Raw genomic sequence first — 26,382 nt, 5'->3', positions numbered from 1 at the left:
CATAACTGCCTGCGCTTACTCCGTTCTGTATTCCACAGCGGACAAAACGAAAAAACAAAAAAAAAAAAAAAAAAGAAAATCCCCATTGGCACGAATATGTGTGCCTTGAACTCTTTGCTCGTGCAGCAAACCCAACACTCATCACGTATATTAATATCGTCCGTGCACCAGCTACAGAAAATGCGAGTTTTAATTAGTTAAACTGCTTGGTACTAATGTTACCATTTAGCATTGAGTTAATGACGATCGGTAATGTACAAAAATCCGTAAGTAATCCCGTCTATTGCGTGTCAATTTTACTATACCTATCCAGTATTCATTTGGCAGAATATTGTTATGTAGAAATTAACGTTTTTTTGTTTATTCTTAACGTACATTTTATATTACCCAATAATTGTATAATCACAATTATGTATTAAATGGGCGATTTCAAAACATAGATATAAAAACATGGTTAAATTTAAGAATAACACATCGTCATACACGATAACTTAACTCGGCCAGACTTGAATTATAGTGAATTTTATCGCGTTTTTACTGATTATCAACGCTATGTAACCTGCCTAGATACGTACGTACTTACGATGCTATCTCTACGATCGATCTATTTTCAACTATTCTTAATTAAATTTTTTTCTCACAGCCATTGTTTTCTTTCTTCTATCTACGTACTGTTTCATCACCCCTCCATTTCTCCCTCTTCCCTGCTCAGGTTATTGACCGGAGGTTTTTCATCGCGGATATATATACAAACATTATTGTATTAGAATTAAAAACAATCGCACCAAGCCCGTAGCAACACGAATTTGAGCATTACAAATACACCCTTGATATCATCTACGCTTAAGGATACGGATGTAAGTTGCACCGTGCATCTCTGTACCCAGAGCGACGTACAAAAGGCTACAGTTCCTCATTGGCAAGTGAAGTACACGTGTCTAACGTGTAAGCTATACAAACCTCCCCGCAAACGACTATAGAGCTTGACTAATCGACAACCGTTTGTTTATTGTTTAACTATTAGAAGAGACGGCGTGTCGCTTAGCGTTGGTTTCACGTGGGATTTGACGGGCTATTACGGGAACTTGCGCAATCCTTTGAAACACCGAGAGCCGCTAGAAATGCGAGTTTACGGCTTACGAACGGTGCGTGAGCAAGCTTTTCTAGACGTCTATAAGATTGAACAATGAACTTGACACCGGGTAAAGGCGACGACCTCAAGAGCCACCAACGCCTACAATACGTAGGTATAATTGCATACGGATGTATACATGTGGTTATACATATACAACGTGTAAGCAGGTATTCACATTATTTACCATTTGTACATGGGCATGAGGATGTTACATGGTGTACAAACGCCGCACGCCGGTTTCCTCTCAGTTGCCTTATATTTCTTATCACGATTTTTCTTCCGCCTCTATGTAGCGAGTAGACGAACATACACACACACACATGCATGCATACAATGTACATGTATGATCGATAGTTACAATACGCATGACGTATAACGTACACGAGCTTTCTTTGTACAACACCGTAGGTATATTCTTTTTTCTCTACGTGGATATTTGTAGCCGGCGCACCGCAGTGATCAGCTTGATAAGCCAGGAGACGAGTGATGAAAGTTAAATAATCCATTAGCTAGAACACAGCTGGGTGTCCACAATGGAACCTTACATTACCTGCCTGCGTTTGCGCACTTCTGTAAACAGGGCAATGCCTCGCATCCATTGTTGGCTCCTGGACTAGCAAACACCCGGAAGCTTATTGCTGTTCCAAACGGAGCGGCACGTTTTGTGTTTTTTTTTTTTTTAATTTATTTCATTCACCAACTTTTGACACGTGCTTCGTTAAAGCTGCTCGCAGGGTAGCCATAAAATTACGAAAAAAGCATCACCTGACTTGGCACACCTTTTGCCCGTTCATCGGTTTAAAGGAGCTTGCGGTGAAACTTTACCAAACAGTTCTATACTCTGTGATTGTACTCGTATAATTTCCTCGATCTATATAAATGTAATGGGGTAATGGTGTCGAAGCGTTAAAATTCAGTCGACCGAGTTTACCGCGAAACTGATTAAATCCCTTATAATTTATTGACCACAGAGTCCTTTAAACTACAAATCTAAATCGTCCCATAGTAGTATAGAAACCGATTAGCCACGCGCAATAGTATTGCCCAATATGTTTGTTGCCGGAGACAATCTACACCCGACACAAGACACTCGAGTCTTTTCGACGACCATGAATGATAAGAGAAAAAAAAGAGAAATGAAAAAATAAAAACAAGTAGCCCTATTGACCTGGAAATATTCTAGTAAATAGATCAAATTGTTCGAATTGACAGTTATCTTCGATGAGTTTTCTCGAGCTAGTGTTTGTATGTGTGAAATTTGTAAGGTCAGTGAAGAAATAACGGTAAGAAGGAAGAGGAAGAAGAAGAAAAAATCTATACATTCGTCGTTGATGCCAATGCATATATAAGTACATGTATACTAAAACAAGATTTTGATTATGATTATCGGAAAACCGGATCTTTTTGAATGATTGGAAGAAATCTTCAGGCATAATATAAACCAAGCAGATAATCCTCAAGCACGGTGAAAAGGATTCTTTCACTTACTGCCAGACGCGCATCGGTTGCATTCACAATCGATATTCATCGGAGATGTATAAAACCGCTGTTTCTTTCGTATAACAGTTTAGTCACCTGCAGATGCAAAGACCAGGCTTTTCCATTCGGGCGAAAGGTTCGAATTTACTCGTCCTCGACTTTAATACATACATATATAAGCATGGAGAGGGCGAAGAGGATCGTGAATAATAGAACAATTGTCACGATTAAGTGAGCTGATAATAGTTGACATAATTGGATCCAAAGGTGTTGCTCGAGCGTCGTGACTGGAGGTTAAGATGCAGGAAAGAGCTTCCGTGGCATCGTTACCATTCCATTCCACCGCTCGTTATGAATGTCCGAATCATTCTTAGAGTATCTCTGTCTGGGAATGGCGGTATCAGATTCGAGCGGACAGTGCGATGCACAGAGTCACGTTTTGCCGGAGATGAAACATCGAGATCTCTGCAGCCAGCGTTAGACGTCCAAGCGTTGGCCCGTCGGACTCGGTGGAAGAACAGGCTAAAAGATAACCGGCGAAACAGAGAGAGAGAGAGAGAGAGAGAGAAAGGGAGGGACAAGGAACCGGTGGAATTATATCTCGGTTATAGGGAAAAAAATCAACGTCAACGACGCTTGCAGCGTCGCTTTGCGTACCCTGCTGCGACGACTCCTGGTTGGGAACTACGTTCAGGGCACCTTTCTTCCTCCTTCCACGCCGCGCTGACATATTAAGATCCCCGAGGAAGATAAGGGCTTAAAGACTATTCGTCGAGTCATAAAGATACACGCGAGCCCCGCGCAGCGTTGTCGAGGGCTAACGGATGCGGATCGCAAATAAGCCACTAAGAAAGTGTCATTCCGCCATTTTGCGGTATATTAAAACTAATAGAGCGATTTCCGCTCATTTTTCTAGCCTCTCGTTACGCGACGCGACTGTGGAGCTCCGTAATTATATTACCGCAGCCTCGGAAATTGCTCAATCATTTTACAACAACTTTGTTACACTCTTATAGCAAAGCTTTTTCAACAGGATTTGAAATTCTGGATTCGCTAGTATATACGAAACGAGACTACGTTTATTTTACAATTACAGTTTAGCTAATGCGGTTTGCTAAAAGCAAAGTTCAACACGTGCCCGTCCGGCAAAACTTTCGTACAGGCAATTGTACGGAGTCACCAATTCGATGTATTCAAATTCGTTTCGGAAACTGAGCCAGCATTCATGATCTACCATTCGCAAGAGATGTGCTTCTTTTCAGAAGCTGAGTTCTTTTTTTAAATCAAAATTTGTTTAAAGAATGACAGTGAGAGACAAACAACGGAAAATTGCGGGTCTCATATCGATTTCAAATCGAGCCCGATTCCCAATAAGATGCTGAAAACGAGACGAGCTTGTAAAATCCCGCGTAAAGTTTCACTCGACGAAAGCGATCGCTTCGGCACAGTAAATCTTAATTACCGTTTGACATTGCAGGTAGGGTAGACAATTAGCGAGAAAGAACCTGGTCGAAATAAATTAATTCGACAATTAAGTGTCGGCCGAATAAGGAGGGGATAAAGAAAGAAAGATGTAAGTAAAAACCGGTCGACGAAAAATCGGCTGCACATTGAAACGACGCGATGCTGCACGGCGAGGCAATGCGAAGAGTCATTCGAAGACCGGTCAAGCCGAGGCCTCAAAACGCGATGTAGGCTTCGCGGCCAAGTTCAGCGCGCACTGACATTTTCGATTTCTCCCTAACCGGTGCTTGGCCGAGGAATACAAATTAGGTTTGAGGTTAGTAGCGGTGGCTTCAGCGACTCGAGGGGACCGTTAAAATCCAGTTTTATTCATCCGGGCGGCACAGCTTTGGTCGCCTGTCCACGTCTATGCGCGAACATCGACTAGATCTTGTATTTTTATTTTTATTTTATTTATTCATTTATATGTTTATTTGTTTGTTACTTTTTCTCTCTGACCTGGCTGCTCCAGCAAGGCGACACGTCATATAATAAGAGCCATAATATAAAAAAGAAAACGGTAGAGGATATATCAGATAGCGCCTATTTATCGTTCGATCTTGAGCTTGTTAAAACAAATTGAAAACCTAAAATTTGATTCACGAATAAACACAGTTTTGACCGACTCGAGTGCCTGGTTGATAAAAAAAAAAAAAGTAAAAAAATCTGGCAAAATCGATGCCATTATATGCGAAAAAAAAAGAGCCAGATAAGAAAACCTTCCCATCGTATATATTTTGAAAGTTTTATTATGTACGTATACATTATGCATTTCCGCAATCTTGTTAGAAAGCCAAGCCAGTTTCGCGAGAAAGACAACTTGTTCAAAAACAACCTCATAATCGGAATGAAATCGGCGAAACGGTTCCCGATAGGTAAATATATGGCAAAAATTAAAAATGAATAAACAAATAAACTAACGAAACAGGAAAAAATATACACGCACATCAAACGGATCCGAGAAAAGAAAGCGATCTGATATTTCGATGTTTTCGAAAGATTTTTATAGGTATTCGTAAACATAGGATGCTGGTCGCGACGACTGATCAATGTAAATTAGAAACTTAAGAAATTCGAATAAATTGACAAAGCGTAAGCTCGCCCCCATCTCGGGGGAAAAACACAAAAAGTAACAAAAGCAAGGCAAAACCAAGATAAGTGTACCAGTTATTCACCCTGTCCCAATGAATGATTCGTTTGATCCTTAGTTCTAAAATGACCAAAAAATTAATTTGTAGTGTCCAATCATCTAGCGATTGGTTGTAGCCATCGAGAAATTCACCATTTGTGCCGTGAATTTGTAATTTTCTAAAATAAAAGGATCAATAATTGGGTCTAAACGTGCAAATAACTGATACACTTACCTTAGGTGTCCGTGCAGCGTTGGACTCCGCACTGTTCCAAATAGGTAAATAAGTTTACGAGACTGTGCGGATATCTATTTAAAGCCATTACGCTGATATCAAGGGGAATAGTAGGTACCACTTACTCAACTGACATAACCTTTGTGTCAATCCCGAACGAAACGTGCCGGGTGTGAGTTGCCTTATTCGTTTACCGGAACCGATTAGCATACATACGTATAAGCGATGTATTTTTACCTCGGTAACCTTACCTGCACATTCTCCTCTAAAACCTTTTCTTTGTTTACAAAACGGACAAGGCGACAATCAGAATCCGGAAGGATTATCGCTAGTGATACCTCTCTGGTAACTCTGGTATTATAGGTACCCGCGCACGATGGTCAAGTTGAGTGCATGGCCGTCGATACGAGAATGCCTCCGTGTAAATTCGAGATACAGTTGGAACTGCGAGAGCGATTCAACGCGTTTCGTATTTCTCGAAATTTTTTCTTATTTTTACGGTTTTTTACAAAAAAAAAACCCATCATCGTCTACAAGGCCTCGCATTATTACAAGCCGTCGGTCTGTAGCGATCAGATCGTCTGAGGCAAAAAGCTTAAATACCCTCAAAATAATCTTGCTTTGCAATTTTTGCTCATGCATACACACACACACATATATATATACGAGTATATGTATATATAGCGTCGCGGGAAGTGATTTAAAATAATTAACTCGCTCTGCACTTGGAGCACTTAGGTTTAAAATTATTGATTGATTTTTTGTCCGCGATATCTCCCTCATTCTTGAATTCACAATGCTTGTTTCGCCTTAATTAACCACACGTAATATTGAGCGGGTGATCCGATATTTGACCAAAACTGTACAGGGTACGAACAAAAGTTTTTGCTTTGTTATAACGATGACATCACAATACAAGTATGTATGTGTGAATGTATGTACGCATGTATGCATGTATGATTTCTATAATTGATCGCATCGATAACGCGGTCCTAAAAAAAAATCAGTTGGTGAAGGTGGACAGAAAGCAAAAAGAAATAGAAAATGGACGAAAGAAATACGACGGAAAGAGCAACGAAGATGATCTCATTGAGCAAAAACGAAGGCGGACCTCAGCCGCAATTATACCAATGTTACACGCTTCAAACATTTTATGCTGGAAAAAAAATATACCCATATATATGTATATGTGTGTATATACTCTATTTTCCGTATACAAAAATGAATGAAGAGAAGAAAAATACGGATGAAAATAAATAGCAAATATAACAGAAACGGTAAAAAGTTGACGACGTTGGATTATAATTATCAATGTTCGAGCTACGGCCAGAGTAGTTCGGTTAGCAGCCTCTACATCCAGTGTGCCTTTAAATCAAATATTTCAGCGCAAGATTCTCACCAAACATCTCAACGTTTTAACTGTGCCGTAAATATTCTGTGAATCCAGATTTCTCTCGTATAACCCGCCGGATCCTTCAACAGATAGTCTAAAAAACTACGTCCACAAGCAAGTGTGTGTACAATCTTGTTTTAACGAGCACACGTATGCATGTTTAAAATAAACAACGCTCTTAAGCTCTCATATAATTATATATATATATGTATGTATAACGAATCGCGAGTAATCAGGTCATATTTCTCAAAACAAGCCAAGTTGCAATTATTGCCATGACATACCGAAGAGTCGCAATGACGATCTGTGCACCGTCAGCGTACTTCATTGAGCAATTAAAACTCGGTTTTGTCGTATTGCTGAGCAAAGCTGTAAGCGTCGCGTCGGGCTAATCTTGCAAAATAATTATTTCGCGGAATACATGTATAAATTATGCCTGAATGATCATCATTGCGGATTTTGGAAGGTCAAGGGGTACATTCAAATCGTGGCTTGTACATGTTCGAGGCCGCTGACGCATTAATACGGGTGAAAAATCGCTCATTATTGATTTTGCACCGAGTCGTGCGACGACGTCACGACGAGTCCTTTCATTTCCGGGTGAATTGGAATACGTACGCGGGCAGAGGGTTGACTGCAGTCTGCAATGCGAGCCGACAATACAGCACCGCAAATAATTCACTCCGCTATTGAACTCGGTCGCATCCTTGTCGGTCCTGTCGCCGTGACGTCACTGCCGAGGATGCTTGGGTGTATACGCATAGAACAAGGATGACGATTATATTTATGCGAGATAGTGAAGCAAACACGTTTCGTCCAATGCCACGTGGACCATCTCTTTCGCCAGAGTAACTAGCGCCGAAGATGACGCGATCTCGCTCGTCCTTCGAGACTCCGACTCCTCGATCAGGTGAAGAAGCATCAGAAAAAACGCCGAGAGGCTGACCGATGGATTTTACTTGTCGCAGGATCCAAGGTTTCAAAGTTTTCTGAACCGCAGGCGCCTTGGCAACCCTTACTGACGACTGGTTCAAGGTTCGTTACACTTACATATACCTACGTGGAATGATTTTTATCATTTACTCTATGATGGGTTGTTAAGAATTATTTTAATTGCAACTGTGATTATTTATTGCATAACCCGGAGCAAGATGTAAGTGAAAGAGGGAGAGAGAGAGAGAGAGAGAGAGAGAGAACAAGACACGATGAAAAACCTTGGCTCGATTAATAATCACTGCGGAGCCTATTTGCCGCTTCACCTTGAACGGTTCACCCTCTTCCTCCGTTTGGTTCTACGCGTATTGCGATACGTAACCGCGGCTAGATTCGCAGTACATTCTGCACTGATCGAACCCGCGGGTGTACGGTAGCCGGGAATAATGATTTATTTGTTGAGTTAACGAGGAATATCTACACGAGAGATCTATAGCTCATCCCGTAGCTGCTGAAGTTGGACGGGTATATATCCTATACACGAAGAGTTACGGAATGAGAAGCACCAAATTCCGATCGCATCGTTTCGATAGTCCGGGAATAGAATATGAACAAAATCGTTCGGCGGTCTTAAGTCACGCTGTATAAATTCGTTACGCTTTAAAGGAATGACGTGAAACATTCGACGGAGTGTTTATTCGATTTCTACTCACGCATAGCCCTCGCCTCACCTTCGATATTGTATAGGTGGACCCAAAAAGTTCGAGCAGTTCTGCTTACCTGCAAAAAGAGAAACACACGTTATATGTAGCCAGGGACACGTAATATTACATGTATCGCAAATCGTTATTACTGGGTTATCATCATTAACTAACAATAAGCCTGTAAAGAGACTTTGAAATATTTTTTGTACCACGGAGTCGAATGCCTTGATCAATTAAGGCCAACGCGATGCGTCACGTACTGTGCGCTGTAACAAACCGAGTTATTTTATGCTTGTGTAATACGAATATCTCGACTATTGGAACGATTATTTGAATGATAATGGAATAACCGATGAAAGTTAATCGCGCGTCGTGTAGCAGTAATAATGATCGATCTCTGAAACTCTTGTCACTGTACTTATTTTCACCTTCACCTTCGTCGAGTGTAGGAAAGATACGGACTGACAGAACGTATTAAAGGTTGAATCGGTTCACTGTCAGCCGCGTATTCCACACGTAGGTTTTCTTGGCAGGGTGTTTCATCTGTCCCGTATAACAATTACGGTATCAGGTATGCGGCTTACGCGCCAAAGAGTGACAAACTAAGGACATAACGAGTATGAAAAAAACCGAACGACGGCCGGGAGCAGCCTGATATGGCCGGTAAGGTCAGGGTGCGGACCTGGACCTCGTAGAGGAATGCCATTACTGGCAAATCCAGGCATGCCAAAGGAGAAGCCCCTGCGTCGAGGCAGAGAATGAGAGAGAAATCGTCGAAAGGACTTTCAAAGGTGTGTAAGAAGAGAGTATCTCGCCTCTGATTGAGTTTCAGTCATAAACCTAGCGGTACGCAACTAACAAGGAAACCCAGCTAGACAGAAGCTGCAAGTTCCAACAGTCATACCAACTGGCACATCCTAATTATAATGGTATAAAGCCGTGGCTGTCAGCTGTCCAGCTTGCATACCGAATGGTTTATGGTAGTGATATAAACGTCAACGGCGCTATGCGAGGGAGAGAGAGAGAGTGCTACTGCCGGTGATGCTGCGAAGAGGCTAGAGTTTTTAAATTTACGAGAGAGAACGAGCAGTCATGATTGCTTACGTGGAAAGTAATGCATTTTTGTGGACGCGGAGGAGACTGGAAACGCGCCAAGCCCACAAGGACAAAGTAACGCAGTCCGTCTGGAATTTTCTACTTTCAAACTGACCAGCTCGGCAACGTGATTTGAACAAGGCTGAGCGACTGCATGCGGTACAGACTACCGAGAAGGAACAAAATGCAGTTTACTCCTCCTGGCGCCTGCAGCATAGACGAAAGGATGCCGCGTATTTTCGTCTCAACGCGCCGAGGAGCGCAACCAGAGTAAGAAGAACCCCCCGTGACGTATCGTGCGATGACTCGCCAAGGAGCATTGTATGCACGGACATACGTACGAAACCCGGATAGGGACACGTCGTTCTGACATGGAAAATTATTAGAACCGACGAAGCTTTGAGATATCGAAACGAGCCTCTGGATCGCGTGTTTGGTACCAAGTGCAGTCGACTGGCTGCGAACTGGGCCCTGCTTCAGCGTGCATCGAGATGCAACGCCAACCGTATAAAACAAGCTGCCATACATGGGGCGACCGTCAGGCTACTCAGCCTCATAGCTGGACCAGTGTTACGGGTCCGGGACTCCGGGTCTCTCTTGGGCCTGGTTGGTCCCCGCTGAGAGCCACGTCGACTCGGACGATGATCAGCCTTCGTAAGTTATGAACGAACCTTAAGGCTGGCTGGGCTCGCTTGCCTGGCTGGCTGGATGGCTGGCTACCAACCAACTCATCTCTCCTCCCTGCTAAGAGAGAAGTATTTACGTTTGTCACTTGTTCTTTTCAATCGCGTTCCACGGCGAGCCTCTTCAGTTATAAGATCAAGTTTGCGAAAATTTTTTGCTACCGGACTCGTCCCGACTCGACGCTCGTTGAGTGCGTATTCACCTGCCCTTCGTATCTCAGGATCATGCTAGTGATACGATTACCATCCTTCATATCCTCAAAACTCGGCTAACCTTTAAGCGTATAATATGTGAAACGTCTAGTTTCACATTACGCAACGATGCGTAGGTAGAGAAAGAAATTCTTCAAACTGTACTAATGTCAAGGCTGAGCGGATGCACCTTGAAGTTTTCAATGTATCATCGCATCGACACCGCCCCAGTCACTAGGTAGCAATTCAATTTGGTAGATCAAACAAGCACACTGATACAACGTGAAATGTTACTTCATTGTTCGGACAACGCCGGACCAAACTTGGCTACTATATTTGATTTCCTCGAGGAAAACAACTTTCGATTGTTATCGGTTATTCCTATCTTAAACGTAATGTGTTTGAGGTCAGAACTTGACTGGTCCGGATCGAGTCGCAGCCATGGCGCGGCTGAGAGCCGGCCTGCAGCCTTTGTTGTTTGTATGGTTGGTGACTTTTTGCTGTACGGTGATGTAGGTATTAAGTAAGCGCTGCTTTCACTGTCGCCTACACGGCCGTTAAATTCCGATCGGCATAACCCGAACCCGATTACAACGACTCTTTCTGCTCCCATATACGATACATTTGAGTGGTTCGCCCAACGGGAGGTCCTCAGTCTCCGACCCTGACGTCGCGTCGGAGCGCAGACTTTGTAACATGCATGAGGTTTTTTATCGATCGGAACGTCGATCCAATCATGAATCGACCGATAAATCGATCAGAGTGAAAAGAAATCCGAGCAAGCCAACGTGAATGACAACGCCCATTATTCCAACCCTTCCTTTCCGGTTCGCGTTGCCTCTCATGTACACCGTGGAGCACGCATGAGCGTGCCTTCTGACTTCGCAATTCGATTCCATCTTTCCGATACCGTATTTGACCGATTACTTTTCCTGAAACACAAGTTCCGCACAACTAGACCGGATAACTGAACCCCATTACCCGGCGACCCGAAACGCGCAAAGACGTCGCCGAGACGGTTCACTCACTTTCCTGTAAATCAAGTACCCAATAACCTAAAACCTTATGAAGCTGTATTACAAAATTTTTTCAACGGATGCAGTTTTTGTCCCAGTATTCAAGGGCACGATGTTTCTTCTAAGTCAGGGTCGGTAAAGCTTCGCATTTTATGGTCTAATGATTTTAAAATATGAGGTTTAAACCGTACAAATCAATAGGCTTAAAAATATGCTGGGTTACAATTATTTATAAATAGGAAAATACCATATTTTGGTAGCTTAGGGAAGAATAACTTGAGCGCATCTTTTTTCATTATCGGAACAAAGTTGAAGCAGACAATATAGGCTGACCATAAAGATACCGTATGACGTCACCCATGATAATAACTAATAATATAAGATAAATAAAGATAATAACTAACTACACTGCATGGAATGAAAACCGCAAAATTCGATTATATACGTATCGATCCTGAGATTAAGAATAACCGGGAAGTTGAAAAAAGTTGACACTTGAATGAAAGTAGAGTTTGATTAATAGAATACCCGTTCGATGTCTATTGTTTATTTCAAACTTGGTGACGACGTGATGAGTAGAGAGGAGCGTCAGTGCAGAATGTGGAGTGGAGGATCTGCGTTCTGGGAATAAGATAAGATAGTAATGTGTTCACAGGATGTGCGAAAAATTCTTAAGTGTAACGAAATGAAGAGTCTCTTAGGTTGGAGGGGTAAAAGTCAAAGTACGAATATGGGGAGTGTGAAGTGAGACTAAGCACGTAACACGTATCACTTTTGCAATTAACATTATCAGCGGTTATGAAAAAATGTTACCAAATTCTTCTTAAATACTCTGCTAATTCACGCACACGTGAAGAATTGCAGAAATTTTTCCCATTCGGATTTTCTATGATAAGTTCTTTTCGAAAAATTTCATAATCGAGTGTAAGAGAGTGAAAGTACTTTCCGATGATTCGTTAACTGCAATTAACCGTTCAGAAATTCCTCTCCCAATGATTCGTCCTGCCATTCTCCTACATTTAATGAAAAAGAGTTTGAATCTTTTCCCAGGCAATTTTCCATTCACCGTCTAATATAACGGTTCAAAACGCCTATGTGGGTCGAGCTAAAAGCGTGATGCTTTCAGATGAAAACGGCATGGTCGAACAAAAGTAAACTCCATAAATAATAGCGTGTACAGAGCTTCAAGCTCACGTGTTTGCTTGTCCGAATTACCACGAGGGTAATAAAAATTCTCTACCGTGACGGTTGCATGGAAGCGCAACCTTGAATTTCACGTAGCGGAAGTATCGCCATGTTGCCAATTACTTTCTCCCTGTACTCGCTCTATCAGATCCGTGCGAAAAGTGAACCACGTTCTAGCGTCTACCACTCAACGTGACCCACTTCCGTCGACGCAGACCAACTCCACACGATCGTTACACGCTCGTACAATACTTCCCTATTTTTTTACTATGACAATGAAATTGGATGGGTGAAGGGCTCTTCTTCCGTGCCAGTGGAAGTTGACATTCTTTCATCCTCGATGACACTGCAAATTCGGCCCCACGTATTACATCCAGGGATAACTGCGTGACAAGCGTGCAAAAGGTCTGTTTCCCAATAGATTACCTTTGACATTTCAGTGAGCAAGATGACAAGGTACGTCAGGAATTCAAAGGTATGAGTTGTAAAAAATCATCGTATCCCCAGACATTGTTCAGGGATTAAATGTTTTTTAAATTAAAAAACAATTTGACCTCGAGACGTCGTATGATGATATCAGATAAGGTATCGAGTGAATTCAAATTATCAACACCACTCTTCATGCCCAAGTTTAAATCTGACTTTAATTAACGCACGTATGGCTGCAATTCCTCGCACTTGCTGAAATGTGGTCATAAAATCGACGGTCCCGACAGTCCAGAGGATAAGTGTGTTACACCGAGAGGAGGCAGTAGTGGAGGGACCTAGATATGTGTGGTCTAGACACGCTGTACCGTAGGTACTAGAAATGGATGAGAAGAAGTGTGGAGAGAGTAAAATTGGTCACGAGTTCGTTCTCCTGGCCGATGCCGGTGGTGGTGGTGGTGGTTGCTGGCTGCTGGGTCTGAGACCTGTTAAGTAACAACGATCATTACCGCGAGCTCGCGTAGCGATAGAGGCTGCTGGTGCTGCTGGAGCGCACGGAAACACACTCCAAGGCAAATACCGATGTAGTTTGTACGTGGATTCACGCGTTTAGGTAGGATATAATATAAAGGGGCTCGCGTCCCGATTATTCGCGGTCGTTTCGCCCGAGAAACGATCGGTAACCGTATTCTTCGATAAATTACGGATTACACGCATCCCGAACGATCTCAACAGCCTGGCGCCAGTGTCGCGCACTTATCGATACCCTCGAGGCACTCCGCGTTCAATCGAATCAATTCTCGAAACAATTTTCGTGTTTGATACACGAGCATGCCCGTTTACAACTAAAACCACTTTTCTGATCGAGCGACGAATAAACAACGTTTATTATTCACGCTCTCAGAATCTGATCCCGCGCAGATAATTGTAATACGTGATCCAGTACTATACGTAGTAATTTCAAGAATCCGCGTATGAACAACGATCGGGATCTCGGGATCTCTCGGGGCCTCTCGTGTGGATTGTGCATGCTAGTAAATTATTGTTATATATTCATGAATTAGTTCGAGTTCTCGAGATATTTTTCTCTTTACACACATGTAACAGCGCAGGATGTAATTCTGACCGATCGTTCTCGTAATTTGAATTGACGGTGTATACTTTCCAAGGTATTATTACACTTGCAGCCGGATATTTATCGGCTATATACTTATATACCCTTACATTGAATCGAATCGTGATTAAATTTTCACGCCACGCGGCGATCATTTTTAAATTAAAACAAGACCCGCGGAGGAATCGTTACGGGCTATAATACGAACGTTTATTTGAACATGTTCATCGCCTAGAACCTGCCTTATATCGCGTAATACCGTCGCATCGGTAAACCGAAAGGACGAGTACAAATGGAGACTAGCGAAGAATTCTTCTCGTACATCGGTTGCATATAATATCAAGTGAAAACGTAACTTGTACGTCTTCCCGGCACGCAATACACACGCCTGTCGTTATAAATTCCAAGATATGTTACATGAATTATTAATTTTCCCTTGCGACGATCCGTTACAATATCTCCACGTAGTTATATCAACGATACTCCGCATATAAAGCCTCGTCAAATTGTCACGTGAGAATAATCCAAGGGAACACCGGACAGCGATAATTCCACCACACAGTTGACTATATTAATCGCTATTCATACGCGCGCCCTTGGCTGTAGTAAAGTCCATGCGTCCCGAGAGATTCATAAGTTAAAATACAGAACCCGGGTAATAATTCTCGGCTCGTTCGCATTGACATCAACTATACGGTTGATGCAGTACGCTGCGGGACGATAATTATTACATACATTCAAGATAATTAATTAATTTCATCCGGGCGATAGGGTAATGAAGCAGGATAAATCGAGATATCTGCACGGCTAGAAAAAAGATAATAAAAATTCACTGACAAATCGCAATAATGATAGCGCAGCAGAGACTGGATCGTGTATGGCGGACACGCCCCACCAGTTCCCGGTTATTATAATATTTAATACCGTCTTACCTAGGTATGCGTTGTGCCCTCTTGTCAGATTTACGCGGAGAATGCGGTTGACATTTCTCGGCAACTGGAGCGTTAATCTATCTGGCGTTGGATAACCGATACAATTGAATATACGTCTGGTATACGTACGATGGAATATTGTTATTGGCACGTGCTATTGCCGATCAGAGGGTTACGCGCCGGATACCGCATGTATACGCCATACATGTGTAGCCTCGACAGTGAACGCAATATTCTTGCTGCTGTTACTGCAGTCGGCAGAAAACGCGGACGCACGGTGTGACATTAGCCATTATCGGTCGCGTACGTAACCGTGGCTAATGACTATCGAGATACACGAGCGTTAGATGCAGCAGATTTGTGTCGTGGCCGTGATCGTTATTTTCTCGTCATTCTTTGGAGCGCGTTTTCCGTCATCGATTTATACGCGGCATCGAACGACGCGCTACTGTATGTAAGTATAACATTAGAAACTTATAGCTGCCGGGTTATCCGACGCCACAACACGGAGGCTTTTCATCGTGTTCGTTCTTCCATTCTTACCCCTTCGATGATTCAGCCAATGTTCAACGTGCGAGGCCGGTATTTCGGAGATTCCCGTTCGTTTGACCGCTCGTAATTCGCTTCCCTGGCCGACGACGCGACGCAAGGCTTTGTGATACGTAGACGGAGGAACGGTTCGGCTGGTTGATCTTGAGTGTCTCTCTGCGCGCACCGCGTTACACTGATTTATCATTATTATTATTTTAGATATGTGAAAGTGTGTCATATTGACCTGCGAACGGGACCCTAGCCGATTACGTAACGCCTTTGAAACCTCAAACGACAAAGGTGACGGGGCGGTGCTGCCGGTTATGGTATAAGTGTCTCGTGCGATGCAGGTTCAACATTCAAATTTACTTCTGATGCGTTTTATACCCCGAGATTTAGTGCCGAATCATCGAACCCGACCCATTCGCCTGTATGACACGATATGATTATGGATTCAACAAAGCCGTTCAACCGCGCTTACAATGTGTGTAATAATATGCATAACAATTTGCAATGGTAATTCGTTATCGGCGAAGAAGAGACTCTTCCTTTCGCAATCTACATTAGGTATGTCGCTACACGAATTCCTGAATCAAACATCACCGCGCATTTGCATCGCAACGTTGCGAAAACGGCGGTGCAATTTTATATACCCGACGTGAAAGAACCCATCGATCCGGCTCGTATTACAGCTACAATGTCCACAATCAATTGCAACACGTGATTGAAAATAATGATCGGTGAAAAAATTTAAGACAATCATGCATTTGTCATGATTACAGAAAATTCGTCGGTTGCGTTACGCGGCAAAGGACTGCGAATACGATCCTTGCTGCTTTAGGAGCTATAATAATCACCTGTATCACTCACGTCAACGAGTCATGTCAAATTTCGTTGCAACTGTCAATCTATGTAAGAGATTGCAGGCTCCTAAATACCACAGGCATGGATGTTGTATATTTCGCAAGTATAAGCAACACCACGCATACATACATTATGTGTGTAAACACGGTTTGAAACTGCAGAGCTTTGGATAATTTATAAAACGAAGCCATGTGCCGGGAAATTCGTTCCAAAGAGTAAAAAAAAAGACACCAAGTGGTTCCAAGTGCCAGTTTATGTACATTCGATGAATAAGACGGTTCAGCCTCTTACGGGGAAATTTGTACAAGTGGGTCCAGCTTGTACTCATGATCACGAACAACAGTTTAAAATACTCGTGGATATTAATTAATTCAGCGCCACTACGTTGTTTTGTGTCATTGATAAGGAAAAATATGTCATCGGGGAAACGAATTTTGAAATAAATATCTTCATTCTTCATAGAGAATATGTGAAATTTTTCATACTGGGCTCGACGCGAGGTACAACGTTTTTGATTTATGCAGTTCTGGGTAGAAACGCACAATAGGAACCGCTTCACGTCCGCTTCAGCGACAAGCCCTCGATTTCTCCTATGACAACGTGTCATTACGGTCGCTAAACAATTCGACAGATGATGATCGAGCCTTAGGAGTAGGTACAGTGTTGAGGACACCGATGCGTTCCACACTTTCTTATACAAATATGTACCCAGATCTTTCAACCTAATGGCCCACTTGCTGTCGAACCTTCGTATACAAACTCTCGCGGTATAACTTAGACAGAATATGAAATACCAAATCTCGTCTCATTTTTCCAATCAAGTGATGTGCCGAAAGTCTCGATGTTTCGTACGTTTCTAGTAACCCCTGAAACCTCAAATATTTCCAGTCGAAGATAAACCTTCAGATAAACGCCAACCGTTCCACGCGTTTAATATTAATCCCAGGTAAACACTTGTAACGCACATTCTGCGAACGCAAGGGAAGTTATCGGTATATATGTTCGGCAACGCGTAGCAAACAGACACGTCTAATTTTCACAATTGTTCTCACCTAGAAATGGCGAGTGCTTACTTGTTTCAACTGAAACGACTGCATAATCGATGGAAAAATTTTGAAAAGTAAATTACCACCCCGAGATTCCACAACTCCTATAACTATCGTGCTGAAATAATTGGAACGGACTTCTTCCAGGTAGAGAGTTACACGGACGTGCATAGACGTCAGATTCACGTAAGAATACGATAAAAGCGAGCTGCAATCCGGTTTAAAAAAAGGGCGTCGGAGGGAATGAGGTATAATTAATTACACACATCAATCACCGTGATTTCGTTTAGAATACGCGGTATTTCTTCGTTTTTTTTTTTTTCAACCACGCAACGAACACTCGCTCTATATTATTCTTACTGTAGGGATCGTGCAGCAGCTCGTAGTGGGCGAGTTGAGTACTCAAGACTCTCCCGCAGGAGCTAAGCTGTAGCTGTTATAGGTAGGTACCTACACTGAGATTCTAACGCACTCGTTAAATTAATGGGCTTCGAGTTTTCTTTTCGTCGTCATGTTTGTTTTTGCCCCCCACTTTTTCTCTCTCTCTTTCTCTCTCTCTCTCTCTCTCTCTTTCTCTCCTTACTCAATGGGAATAATTAATGCAGTAATTAATAGGCAATTTGCGGCTTGTTAGGTGGCAGCAAGCTGCATCACCGTATAAAACTGGCCATACATGCGTGTATGTTTGCATGTATTTATGTATATTATACATACCTGTACGTAGACGGCGCTTTGGATATTAATACAAAAGCTACGATATATAATTATCATACGATTATCATAATCACCGTGTCGATAATTAAACGGTTAAATATGCCTTACGCTTAAATCGCTACCGAAATTGCTGCAGCACTTTGGCCAAAATTTTTAAACTGTTACGCATGATTTACCTTCGCGATTTTTCAAGGGACTACACGATTTGATAACGATCGCACCTGTCCATCCGATTTCGTTTTATTTACTTACTTTTTTCATTCTCTCTTCGTTCCTCTTTTTTTTCAACGAATCAGGTTTTTCCGCATCATTATCGTCGTCGAATCGTGCACGCCGTAGTTTTTTAACCCCGAAATTTAAACAAGCTAAAAATCTTCCGCACACACATTTACATAAACACAACGATCAAATTCCTGCGTCAACCGTATATTTTACATTATACGAACCATTTCACACGGTATGTACGTGAACGAGTATATATGTAAGCTCTCGTTGCGATGATGATCATATCAAAGTCCTTATGCAACTAGGATTTGGCGCCAAGCATGATATCGCAAATAAACCATCTGGTAGAATCAGGGCACTGAAAATTAGCCAGAGTGTAATAAAAATCTAGGAATAAGCTAGAAACAAAAATTAACCACCAAAAGAATATCGGTAATTTTGGTTACGGAAATAATGCACCTGACATATTATACGCGTTATAAGTAAGTTTATAAATATAATGAACCGGTAAAACTGGACTTGAGGCGTCAATTAATCATACTTAATATGCAGATTCGTTAATCCGCGAATCGAAGAAGAGAATAATTAACGACGCGAACGCGAAGAAAATGAATCGGCATCCCCGAGCTTTCGTACAAGCTTTTATTTATAGATCGGCAGGTACTTGAAAGTATTTTCGAAGTTTCCGCAGTCGTTGTTACTCGTATATCTACGATACGCTAAGAAATGGAAAAATTCCACGGGGTGAAAGGGCAATACGAAATGACGAAAAGACGAGGTGTACAGAATCGCAAGGATTTTTCTATCCAACAGACGAGATTAGCCTAGCGTGGAACACTGATGAAGTGTCAGGACGTGGACGAGTCACAGTTGGCTGCTTCGCAAACTTTTCAGACTCGCGGGGACCGCCTCCAACGATCATCTCCTTCACGAACCGGCATTATTGTACATTATACACCACTGTGCAGTTTATGCGACGAGAACACAGCTTCGCAGCAGTTATTCCCGGCTCGTTTAAAACGTTCTTCAATTCGGACACCCGTCTGACCGTGAGTAGGGAAAAATCCTTTCGATGGAGGAAAAGAAGATCCGGTGCGATGAGTTTTAAACGCCGAGAGAGACTTGTGCAGGGATATATTTCCATGCCGGGTAAAAGCTCGGCTTACGGATTGGGTAAACTGGCAAACGAGAAAGTCCGCGAGTAAGATTATTTTCAGTTTAAATAAACCACGTCTTGACGGTTAATTGCAGAGATTACACGCGGACGTTAGTCTCAGGTACATAAGGTTATGAAATGATTCGAGTATAAAACGAGTATAATGGAACTGTTCTGGTCGCTTGGCAGTCTCTAACTCACAGTGAGAAAGTTGACACTTTTTCCCCCAACAAAATACACCGTGCGGAGTGGCACAGTCATGCAGTTTCCACTATTGACCCCTTAACGACGAATTTAAACATAAAACGAGTACGGAATCGAAGCTTATGGTTCGCGTCGATGGGATCGAGAAAGTTGACATTTATTCGGTAATTAAATATGTCAAGTTTAACCTGCATTATAATCGACCGTATTTTTTTTTTTTTTAAGCTTAACGCTTACAGCTTCTCTTCGAAGGTATTACGTACAGACACACGCGCACGTGTGTTAGTTGTAAAGCGAGAATGCCCGAGAGGAGAAATGACGAAAGAATGACTTGGCGAGGAGGATGGAAATCCATTTGATTGCATACCAATTTATCGGAGTCTCAAGACCGCGGAGTTATAATACACGAAACGGAGCATCGACCACTTTACCGGAGGGATTTCTTGGCACGTGAATAGATTCCATCCAATACGATTCGATCACATCACGCACGCATACCTACCACTTCCAATAATGATTGATTGCTCAACCGATAACGATCAAATAATCACTTCCATCCTTCGCGTGGGTATAGAGAACTCCTGTATGGATTTAAAATACCGGAAATGCGCGAAGGGGGGAGAGGAAGAAAGAGAACTGTCTATCTAGACGTTAAAAAACGAATCGAGCTAGGCCGAGCTGAAGCCAAAACGGACCATCATGGAGAAATTTTTTGTTCTCGTTTCCACTCCTTCACTTCTCAACTTCTACTCGGATAAACGTCCGTGCAATGCGCGGTTAATTTATTGATCAATCGAGGCTGATGAAAAGCAATTTTTAAATTGATAAAAGTAAATGACAATTGATGTAAGGTATGCTCGAAATTGAGTAACGGATTTTTGTACGGTTACAGGCTTTTTTCCCCTTATGCAGTCATCGTCGAGCGTAGGTATTACACATTTACAGGAATAATCATCAACACTGTATACCGAATCGACTTGTTGTCAAAAATAAGTCGCACAAACTACGTTTGCAAAAGTGGGATATACACCGAGGCTCAATCTGATCCGTCTAACGAGCAGTCAAGCGATAAATCGAAGAATTATCATTTTCATCATTGTCCGTTTGTGCAAATTGTGGAAGAGAAATTCCAGCTCGTTTATATCGAACAGACGCGTTGCAAAGCATGGCCCTACTTGCTCACGAGAATTATACGAGCTTTGTCCAACAGAGTGCTTCCAATTTATTTCATGCTCAATGTGAGTATGATTTGCATTTTATCATTCATTGCAGGTACGACAACGATCTCACTCAACGCGATTAGATTCGGAAGCGATAAAAGAAAACGTGTGACGCATGATTTTATGGATTGTTGTATCTATCATGACTCACCAGAGATTTTTTAACAGATTTTATTTCTGATTCAGAATCACAAGTTTCAACGGCGTCACCAAGTTTTTCCCAGCCGCCTTAATCTCGCGTCGTATAAATTCATCGACACTTGGTTAGACTGATGAGGTTGAATTCAACGAAGTTAATGTAATTTTTGGCGGTGCACGTTTAGGAAATATTGTAATATTCCGCGACGTTCGAATCGCCTTAAATTCAACATATTTTTAATATACACGTACTCATTACGGATGTCCTTCTAAAACTGCAGGGTAATGAATTTTTCCCCAATGTTTCGATACGTTGATTTTACCAGCTTCAACATCGTCTGACAATGAATATTTTCAATCCATTTCAAAGTGTCAATATTCTCGTCCTAAGATATTGTTTCGGATTAATTACACTCTGCAACCCAAAGAGCATTGACTCGGGCAGGTTTTAAGAATGGACCGAAAGAGTATGGAATCTAGCCGCAAACAACATCGCGTCGGTTTTGCAAACGCCGACACAACTTGTTGAGAAAATAGTCGAATTAAGAAAACAGAGGATGCTGATACTCCGGCGATGAAATATCTCGATCAGTGCGTGTATAAAATCGTCAAGTCGTCCAAATAGAAGATAAGTATTTCAACCAAATCCTCTCATCCCGAATTCAATTAATTCGATAGCAAAGTATGGCAAAAAATTTGAATAAAAAAAACTACAGTTCTTCGTTTAACGACGTGTATCTTTCCATCAGTATTTGAAAAACATTCGATCCGGTATTTTTGGGTAAGCGGTCAGCATTCGAGAGTTTCGTTATAACAGGCTCGAAAAACTCAGTAATCTTCGGATAATCTGAGTAGCCTGAACTGTGATATCTATAAATAATTTCAAAATCACTTGATGATTGCGTGCGTCTGAAAGATCCCGGGATTTCACTATGCACGAATATCACATTATAGTATACCTGTACTGTGTCACGAACGTGGAACGCTTCTAAGGGAATTTCATCCAAAACTGTTGAAGAATTTGATTTTTTTTTTTTATCCCCGTGGGATGAAAGAAATAACTAAAATGTGGAATCCGACATTCAGCAGCCTAGATTCGATGGAATATTCAAGACACGCTCTGAGTGAAATACCCGAAAATCAACGTTGTCCGAGTAACCGAGTAAAACACCTGACAAAAAGCACAAAACATATTTCAGAGCAACGATGATAATTGTCAGAATAACGGTGGAATTTTTTCAAGTCAAACGAAATTGCCAAAAAGCCCCATGAATATTTACGCAAGCACTTATTCACCGTTGATCATCGGGTTACGAAGAGGACTTCGGCTACATATCGATCATCTACGAGGTAACATTATACACATCCACCGATCGCCGCGTGAATCCTTATAGCTGAAATAATCGCCTCCTGAGACGAGAGGTGAAACAAGCGGGACTTTCAAATTCTTCGTTGCCGGCCGCGACGAAACTGGCTGGCTGCCCAAGTTCAACCTGATTCCGAACGGTAGGACCAAAGTGCACGAAGCATCTTTAAAGGTTTTCCAACGAAAAAGTGAAATTAATTCTAAAACGCATCTCAGGTTGCCGATGTCTTTAAACCAATTAATAAAAGGTCTCCGAATTGCCCGAAAAAAGTCTTATAAATTAAAACTCACCTGTTTACAACGCGGTATTATCCAAATGAAGTATCGAAACGATGACGCCTCTTTTCAACGAACGAATATATACTGCAAAAATCACTGTTTAACTCACTCGTATCGCATACGTTTTTCGTTGTTCGTTTTGCCGTGTACGCGCGCGTGTGTGTTTTTTGTTTCTTCTATGTTTATTTTATTTTTAATTTTGCCGCCCTCCCTTTTTCCCCTCTACGTACTATCCTCGCCACTGGTTTTCACCAATTCGTTTTTCAAAACGTCGCCAATAACCGGGATGGTATCTACGCGCGCCTACCGTGTACGTGTATCCGTTGTCTGGCCCTGCTCTGACTTAGATCACTGACCAACTCCACCGACGACTGGCGCGACACTGACTGAAACCACCGGCAACAAAACCAGCCAGCGTCTCCCGAGGGCCACGGCAACCGGCTGCATCGCCCGCAGAACCATTCGGAGTCGGCTATCTCCGACTATTCTCGGCTGGCAGCCTCGAGCGGAGCGGAACCAACCGAGTCTTGCTCCGGACGGTGTCGAGGTGTTCGACTGTACATCTCGACGCACACGAACCGGCGACCCAACCCGCGAGGGCATTGTAACACGCCTACGCAATTTCCCTCCCCCGCAAACGTTACTCGATACCGCTCAGCTTTATCGATTAGTGATTGCAAACAACAGGTAGCCAATCGGTATAACTGTTTTTCCCAAATCAAATTACGCTATCGATCATTCGTGATAACCGTACCTAACAACGGATCGGCGAGACATGCGTGGTAACATTTTTCTTTCCTCAACCAATTACTTCGGAGAAAGAATTTTAATCGCTGTTACGAAAACATGTGTCATTTTTTTTTTTTTTTTTCTTTTGCTCTAGGAATTTCTCAGGAATTCCTTGTATATTTTTCTCTATATATGCATTGCTGCATTCCTCTGAAATTCCTTTTGTCCCCATACCAATTTTATCGTGAATTTCTGCATATAATATTCCGATGGATTATCGGATATCGAAATGTTCGATTTAGAATTTCCCCTGTATCTTGACTACATATTTGTCACCACAATTTTGGTTTTTCATCAATGCGAATCGTTTGCCTTACGCACTGCAAAAAATGTCCACTTGTTCAATTCGATTGTATATTTGACTTGTTGCGAATAAGACTTTAACCAACCTAGTCCATTGTTCAGTAGCCAAAGAATACCCAGCAGAATATTTTGAATACCTGCTTCGGCCAGAAAAATAACGAATCACATGTTAACGAAAAAATTAATAAGAACAAAACTTTTCAAATAATACTAAAGAGTACAGAGAAATACCGATATAAAATGAGAAAATATCGCAAAACAAAATGCCTACAGCAAAATTTTAAGAAAAAAATAAACTTCGCTCGAGTGGCTGTCGCTCTTTGCGTACAAGAAACGTCCGCCCTCTGGCTCTATAGTCTATAAACAGCTTTTGAAATCGAAATCGGTCAGGTATAATTAACGAGGATGTAATGAGGACTATAATTGACAGTGGATTTATGTCGGCCGATATCTGAACGCACGGATCACCCATAGGGGAAACGACGATAATGTCAATTCGGACAAAAGTCGTCTGAATTTACGACCGCATGGGTTCGAAAAATCGTGACCGCGACTGAACCAGATACAAAATCATAGAATAAAGAAACAGCTACGACAATCCAATGCGCGCTGAAGAAACGAGTGATGAGGAAGACTGGAACCCGGATCCAACTTTTTTGTCGAATAATTTCTACCAATCTATTATGGTATTATTACCACGGAGCCTAAGAGAATTTCGCATAAAATACCGAAGAATTGTACTTTGCGACCGGCTATTTTAAGCGAAAAAAATTCTATTACAACAGAGAAAAATAAACCTGCACATCCTTATCGACTGCAAGAAACATGTGACGGGTATACATAACGTCTATCTATCGCGACTCGCGTGCAAACGAAGAATGTATTTGATCCCGACATGATACCCGAACGAGGCGTGCGATTTACCATAGCAACGATCAACGGTATATAAGTGTAGTAGTAAGCATGTAATACTTAAAGGTACATCACGCCGGACGGCGTAATTTAACAAATATCACGCGTAACGTCTCATCATTCGAAGCAGAGAAGAAACTCTGCGGTGTGTGATCGCTTCCTTGTCTTCTCCGATCGTGGGATAATTATGGAAATTATTTTGACCCTGCACATACGGAGGCGTGCTGATCAGGAAACTTCCTCCCCGTTTGCACGACTTGCCCTCGACTGCATAGCCGCCATTTTTCTGCCGCATTTATTGGACCCGCTTCGCTCGCGCCAAGCGACACGGTTTGACGGTACATCAAATTTGGACAATAGTATCGTTCGAGTGTCGAAATATCAGCGCAAAACGCAATAGATGAGCCGAGAAATAATTACAGCTATGAGTTAAAACGGATGGCTGGCTAAAAATCGATCATTTTAAAAAAAATTTAACAGTAACCGACAGCAGTACATTGAGTTTTTAACAAATTATTTTATTCGTAAGCTACGAGGATCTTTTGAAAATTACATATATAGAAAATACTGTATATTTATAAATGAAAGCTTATCGTTAGATTTTATTCAAGAGACTAGTTTCTACAAAGATGCTGTGGGGGGTATTCTTTTTCACCGTGATAATTATGGGCGTATCGTTGTAAGATTAAATATTCAACGATGCTTGCAAAATATGATTAAAAAAAAATCTGTTACCATGAAATTGCATAAAATATAGTCTTCCAAATAAAATGAGCTGTCGTACAGTACAATCAAAGGAATCGACTAGATTTTAAACAATTTCGAAACGTGCGTTTAGCAACGAAGCATCTGCATTCGAGCATTTGTTCATAATTCCAGTATATTGTATTTATGTATTTTTTTACGTTCCTAAGAATCTGATGAAAATCTGAACCTACGATAATCTCGTATTAAAATAAGTAAAAAAGTATACTATATTTTTGCCGAATTAAGGTTGCGCACCTTCTCAACAGTCGCAATATCGACGTTACTGACAATGAGTTGGAACGATTACAGATTTAGGTAATACCGCGGCGGTATTAGCCAATGGAACAAAGTCTGATTGGGTAATGGTAAAAATTTAATAGGTAAATAGAATCACATTTTAACGACGATTGTCCAGTAATTATTCCCGCTCCGACGTCTAATATCGCGGCGTATCTCCGTAGATACGCACGGCGTCTATAGGTGTATAATAGGCGGGTTAACATTAATATAGGCAAACTTGCCCAACTCTAATAGCAAAGCCATTCGAGGATAAAGCAAGGTGTACATTCCGTTATAGGCGATAAGCACGCGGCGTCGTCGGCGTCGGCTTCGGCGATCAGCATCAACCTCTGACAAATGTGACAATATCCGAGAGAATAACTCGGCGGGTCGTAATCGAAGAGGAGGCTCATAGCTTATAGGTTGGTCTACGCGGCTAGAAGGCATAGCCGAGC

General features: G+C 41.9%; 1 protein-coding gene across 6 annotated transcripts in view; it reads right to left on the bottom strand.

The window, feature by feature from the left end:
• LOC124305915 (uncharacterized) overlaps positions 1 to 26,382 on the bottom strand; it is a 119,457-nt gene that overhangs the window by 72,900 nt on the left and 20,175 nt on the right. For 2 of the 6 annotated variants that reach the window (XM_046765919.1, XM_046765965.1), the window contains exon 1: positions 22,910 to 23,435. The exons of 1 other annotated variant lie outside the window; for it this stretch is intronic. The gene's annotated coding sequence lies outside the window, so the exon portion shown is untranslated. Of the gene's footprint in view, positions 1 to 8,520; positions 8,588 to 22,909; positions 23,438 to 26,382 lie in introns of those variants that run through there. 3 more of the 6 variants (XM_046765945.1, XM_046765928.1, XM_046765955.1) reach the window with 3 other exon arrangements.

Source organism: Neodiprion virginianus, chromosome 1 (assembly GCF_021901495.1).
Source record: "Neodiprion virginianus isolate iyNeoVirg1 chromosome 1, iyNeoVirg1.1, whole genome shotgun sequence".
NCBI lineage: Eukaryota > Metazoa > Arthropoda > Insecta > Hymenoptera > Diprionidae > Neodiprion > Neodiprion virginianus.
Note: the sequence above shows the minus strand (reverse complement) of the source record. Positions and strands in the feature narration are given on the sequence as shown.